This window comes from Phocoena phocoena, chromosome 15 (assembly GCF_963924675.1).
Source record: "Phocoena phocoena chromosome 15, mPhoPho1.1, whole genome shotgun sequence".
Lineage (NCBI taxonomy): Eukaryota > Metazoa > Chordata > Mammalia > Artiodactyla > Phocoenidae > Phocoena > Phocoena phocoena.
The window spans coordinates 71,984,150-71,990,083 of NC_089233.1; the positions used below are offsets into that span (position 1 = coordinate 71,984,150).

Below are 5,934 nucleotides of genomic sequence, written 5' to 3' on the forward strand. Positions count from 1 at the left end.
CCACGGAAAACCTTTCTGAGTCTCAGTTTTCATCTCTGTAAAATGGGAATAATAATAATAGGGTTATGAGGAGTCAGTTAGATTAGATATACTGGGAAGAGTGCCTGGCACATAATAATCACTTAATAAGCATTAACTACTTTTGATTAGTCACACAAGTTAGTCATGGCACTGAAATCACACCGGTAAGGGTGTTTGACAGGATTAACAGGGACCGGAACTCATATTTAGTGAGTACCTACTATGTAGGTGGTGCTCCCAGAAGCCATATATTCATAGATGTGTATATGTACACACATCCACAAACACACAGTGAGGTAGGTGTTTATGTTTTCATTTTTTAAAACCTTTATATTGTAAAACAAACTACAGATGCAGAAAATCATACAAATTAAAATTGTGGCTTAGTGAGTTATCTCAAGGGAAACACCCTTGTACTTACCACCCCGTCACAACATAGAACTTTGCGGCCACCCCACAGGCGCTTCCATGTACCCCATCCCAGTCATAGCCCCTCCCCACAAAAGTAACCACTTACCTGACTTTTATAGTAATTTTATCCTTGCATTTAAAAAAATATTTATTTATTTTTGGCTGCGTTGGGTCTTCGTCGCTTTCGCTAGTTGCCGTAGGCGGGGGCTACTCTTCCTTGTGGTGTGTGGGCTTCTCATTGCCGTGGCTTCTCTTGTTGCGGAGCATGGGCTCTAGGCGTGCGGGCTTCAGTAGTTGTGGCTCGCAGGCTGTAGGGCACAGGCTCAGTAGTTGTGGTGCACGGGCTTAGTTGCTCCGCGGTATGTGGGATCTTCCCGGACCAGGGCTCGAACCCGGTCTCCTACAGTGGCAGGCAGATTCCTAACCACTGTGCCACCAGGGAAGTCCCTACCCTTGCATCTCTAAGTGGTTTAATCATCCAAGTGTGCATCCCTAGACATTACAGTTTGGTTTTGCCCATTTTTTAAAAATTTGATATGTTTCTAGGCCTCTTTTAATCCAAAGTTTCTGTCTATCTCTCTTTCTTTCCCTTGCAGTTTATCTGTTGAAGAACTCAGGCTGATTGACCTGGAGAGTTTCTCAAAGTCTGGATTTTGTCAATTGCATCCTCATACTACAGCTCAGCATGGCCCTTTGACCTCTTCATTTCCTGCAAATTAGCAGCTGGATCAGACCTAGGTTCCATCCTGTTGGCATGATTTCAGGCAGTTCTGTGTTCTTTTATCCAGAAGCACATAGATGGCTGGAGTTTTGCTCTTTTCTTGATGTTAGCTGCTATTGTGTACAACGGCTAAGATATCTTAATACATTGCAGGTTGCAAAATGACAATATTGCATCATTTTTTTTCCTGTATTAGTGGTAATAAATTCATAAGAAGATGCTTTTCTTTATCTATGACTTGTTTACCCAGTGGTAGAGTTCGCAGAGGAAAAGCAATGCCATCCTCAGAAGGTAAGCAATTAGTGTTTTTGCCAAATAGTATTATGAACTCAGGGACTAAAACATACTTGAGGAGTTTCAGTCGATTGCAGTTATTGTCTTTGTTGCAGCTGAAATTGTCCCATCTTCAGGTTGGTTTCTGAGTCCTTTGGATGTGACCCTAGGGCCTTTGATAGCTTCCTTGTTGTCTGATATGACAAGATATTCCAGGCTTATCTTGTATATTTCCTGCTGCTGACCTAGAATCAGCAGTTTCTCCAGGATGTCCTTTTATTTTTTTAAATAGAAAATGGCATTTCAAGACTAGAATCTGAGTGGTAGGTACTACTAGAATAGTCATTGCTTCTACGCCTTTCTAGTGGATAGAACTAGGTATTTTATATCTATAAATATTTATATATAAATATATACGTATATAAAATATACTTACATATGTATATGTATACAAATATACATATATATATGTATACACATATAAAAATATGTATATATGTATATATACATACATACGTATATTTTATGTATGTATATATATTTATAGGTATGTGTGTATATACATACATAGTATGCATTTCTTTTTTTTAAAAAGGCACCTCTTGAACTCATACTGATTTTTCCAGTGCAAATACAGCATTACAGGGCTTTTAATTAACCTCTTCTATATTACATCTGTATGTCCTTTCCCTCCACACTTAGAATATTTGATTTTCAAGGACACAGGAGATGATAAAATTGGAAGATTCTATAATTACTGATTTGCTTTAGCCCACTTTACACATACAACAGTCTTAGAATAACTATAGTAAAACTACCACTGTCAATTAGAATATTGAAAATGGATACAGAAAATTTTGATACGCTGTTCCCATTCTCTACCACTCCGAGGGACTGTACTACAGTTCCATTGTTAGAGCGTATAGGCATTACATGCTTTATTGTCTCTTTTCACCATCGTTTAGCTTTAGCTCTACCAGTAGATATATATTGAATGCTTAACCATTCCTGAAGCTCACTCCCTAGTAGACTCTTCAGAAAGGGCTCATGGAGAAAGTACTCCCTGAGTGCTTTCAGGTTGATAATAGTTCTTTACAGAAAGTCAGTTTTGCTGGATATAAAATCTTTGACTCATACTTTCTTTCTTTGAGTATCTTGAACATATTTACACCATTTGTTTCTGGCAGAAAGCACTGCTGATGGAGGGTCTGATTATAACCTCATAATAAAATCTTTTTGTCTAGATGCCCAAGATGCCTAAAGAATTTTTCTTGGTTACATGGCAGTGACTGCAGCAAAACGAGAGCCTCGGAGACGTTGCTGCCGCCAGCACAGCCGGAGACCTGAGCCAACACTGGGGGCTGTCCATGGGCCCCACACTCCCTGGATGAGTCGGGGAAGTCCCATTGTATTAGAGTAAGATGGACGTTAGCTCTGATTGTGATTGTGGTGAGCTGGAGCCACCTGATCACTAACAAAAGACATCTGTTAACCAACAGCCACCAGGGCTTCCTGTTGAAATATACAGCAACAAAGGAAGAAAAGAAGCAAAAGGGAAACAGTGCTTACCAGCACCTTAGAATGGTGCTGGCTGCTCAGGACCAGCCCAACACTGAATGTATCTGCCCTGTGAGGAGAATGTTCATAGAAGCCTCTTGTGTGCATATTTATTCACATTTTTGTTAAATGTTAAATCCTTCAGCACAGTAAATCTGAGTGCAGAGTACGTCATTTTGTCCCGTTTGAGTTCCTTGAGTGTTTTCTTAAAATATCTGCAAAGTTGCTGCCCCTTTCTTGAACTAGGAGTACTGCAATCTTTTTCATTCTCAGTATGAGTAGAGCTATTGGAGCTTTAAATCTAAGGGGAACTGGTTGGCATATGCAATGAAACCATCTTGCTGTGGAAGCAAAATTACTTTTTTTCTACCTTTTGGAAAGATCTTTCCTTTTGATGCCACTTTTCTTCCTTATTTACACACGTTCAACAATTCAGAAGGAAAAGGCAATAGTAAGGGTTTCAAAATGGCAGAGAAATTTGAAAGTCTCATGAACATTCATGGTTTTGATCTGGGCTCTAGGTATACGGACTTAAAACCATTGGGTTGTGGAGGCAATGGCTTGTTTTTTTCTGCTGTAGACAATGACTGTGACAAAAGAGTAGCCATCAAGAAAATTGTCCTCACTGATCCCCAGAGTGTCAAACATGCTCTGTGTGAAATCAAAATTATTAGAAGACTGGACCATGATAACATTGTGAAGGTGTTTGAAATTCTTGGTCCTAGTGGAAGCCAGTTAACAGATGTTGTGGGGTCTTACCAAACCGAACAGTGTTTACATTGTTCAGGAGTACATGGAGACAGACTTGGCTAATGTGCTGGAGCAGGGCCCGATACTGGAAGAGCATGCCAGGCTTTTCATGTATCAGCTGCTACGTGGGCTCAAATATATTCACTCAGCAAACGTACTGCACAGAGATCTCAAACCAGCTAATCTCTTCATTAATACTGAAGACTTGGTGCTGAAGATAGGCGACTTCGGTCTTGCACGGATCGTAGATCCCCATTGTTCCCATAAGGGTCATCTTTCTGAAGGATTGGTTACTAAATGGCACAGATCTCCACGTCTTTTACTTTCTCCTAATAATTATACTAAAGCCATTGACATGTGGGCTGCAGGCTGCATCTTTGCTGAAATGCTGACTGGTAATACCCTCTTTGCAGGTGCCCATGAACTTGGACAGACGCAGCTGATTTTAGAGTCTATTCCTGTTGTACACGAGGAAGATTGACAGGAGCTTCTCAGCAGAATTCCAGTTTACATTAGAAATGACATGACTGAGCCACACAAACCTTTAACTCAGCTGCTTCCGGGAATTAGTCGAGAAGCACTGGATTTCCTGGGACAAATTTTGACATTTAGCCCCATGGATCGGTTGACAGCAGAAGCAGCGCCTTCCCATCCTTACATGAGCATTTATTCTTTTCCAATGGATGAGCCAATTTCAAGTCATCCTTTTCGTATTGAAGATGAAGTTGATGATATTTTGCTTATGGATGAAACTCATAGTCACATTTATAACTGGGAAAGGTACCATGATTGACAATTTTCAGAGCATGATTGGCCCATACATAACAACTTTGATATTGCTGAAGTTCAGCTTGACCCAAGAGCTCTGTGCCATGTCATTGATGAAGAAGAAGTACAAGTCGATCCTTGAAAATATTTGGATGGAGATTGTGAGAAGAGAAGTATTTGGAGGATCCTGCTTTTGACACCAGTTACTCTACTGAGCCTTGTTGGCAATACCCAGATCATCGTGAAAACAAATACCGTGATCTGGAGCATAGCCATACTTGTAACTACAAAACGAGGTCATCATCATATTTAGATAACTTAGTCTGGAGAGAGAGGGAAGTTAATCATTACTATGAACCCAAGCTTATTATAGATCTTTCCAATTGGAAAGAACAAAGCGAAGAAAAATCTGATAAGAAAGGCAAGTCAAAATGTGAAAGGAATGGATTGGTTAAAGCCCAGATAGCTCTAGAGGAAGCATCACAGCAACCGGCTGAAAAAGGAAGGGAAAAGAATCAGGGATTTGACTTTGATTCCTTTATTGCAGGAACTATTCAACTTAGTTCACGGCATGAGCCTACTGACGTTGTTGACAAATTAAATGACTTGACTAGCTCAGTGTCCCAACTAGAATTGAAAAGTTTGATATCCAAGTCAGTAAGCTGAGAAATGCAGGAGAAGGTAACGGCCAGTTTGGCTCAATTAGGAGGCTTGTACCAGTCTTCTTGGGATAGCCAGTTCGTGGGTGGTGGGGAGGACTGTTTCCTCATAAATCAGTTTTGTTGTGAGGTAAGGAAGGATGAGCAAATTGAAAAGGAAAACACTTACACCAGTTACCTGGACAAGTTCTTTAGCAGGAAAGGGGATACTGAAATGCTAGAAACTGAGCTGGTAGAGGATGGAAAGCTTGGGGAGAGAGGAAATGAGGAAGGATTTCTGAACAGCAGTGGGGAGTTCCTCTTTAACAAGCAGCTTGAATCCATAGGCATCCCACAGTTTCACAGGCCAGTTGGGTCACCACTTAAGTCAATACAGGCCACATTAACACCTTCTGCTATGAAATCTTCCCCTGAGATTCCTCATAAGACATGCAGCAGCATTCTGAAACATCTGGACTAAAACACTCAGCAGACATTTCTTTTTGTATGCTTCATGAAATGTGTTTTGTCTTCTTTATTACTAGTGTTTAAGTCATTTTTTAAGTTGAATCAGACGGTGTCACTTAGAAAGGATTTTTTCTTGGTTTTTAGAATCCAGACGTTTTTCCTACATGTGAGATGGTTTTCATTTTAACTGGCATGTCGTTTGCACACAAAAATAAAGAATAGAGCAAAATAATGCAATGCAGGAGGAGGCAAAAGAAATGCGCTAAGACAAGTAAAAAACATTCTCTCATAGAACAGTGATCTGTTTTACAGGAAACAAAAATCTTG

The 5,934-nt window shown here is 40.2% G+C and overlaps 1 pseudogene; it reads left to right on the forward strand.

The window, feature by feature from the left end:
* Window positions 1-3,448: 3,448 nt before the first annotated feature.
* LOC136134996 (mitogen-activated protein kinase 6 pseudogene) lies at window positions 3,449-5,620 on the forward strand (annotated as a pseudogene).
* Window positions 5,621-5,934: the final 314 nt, after the last annotated feature.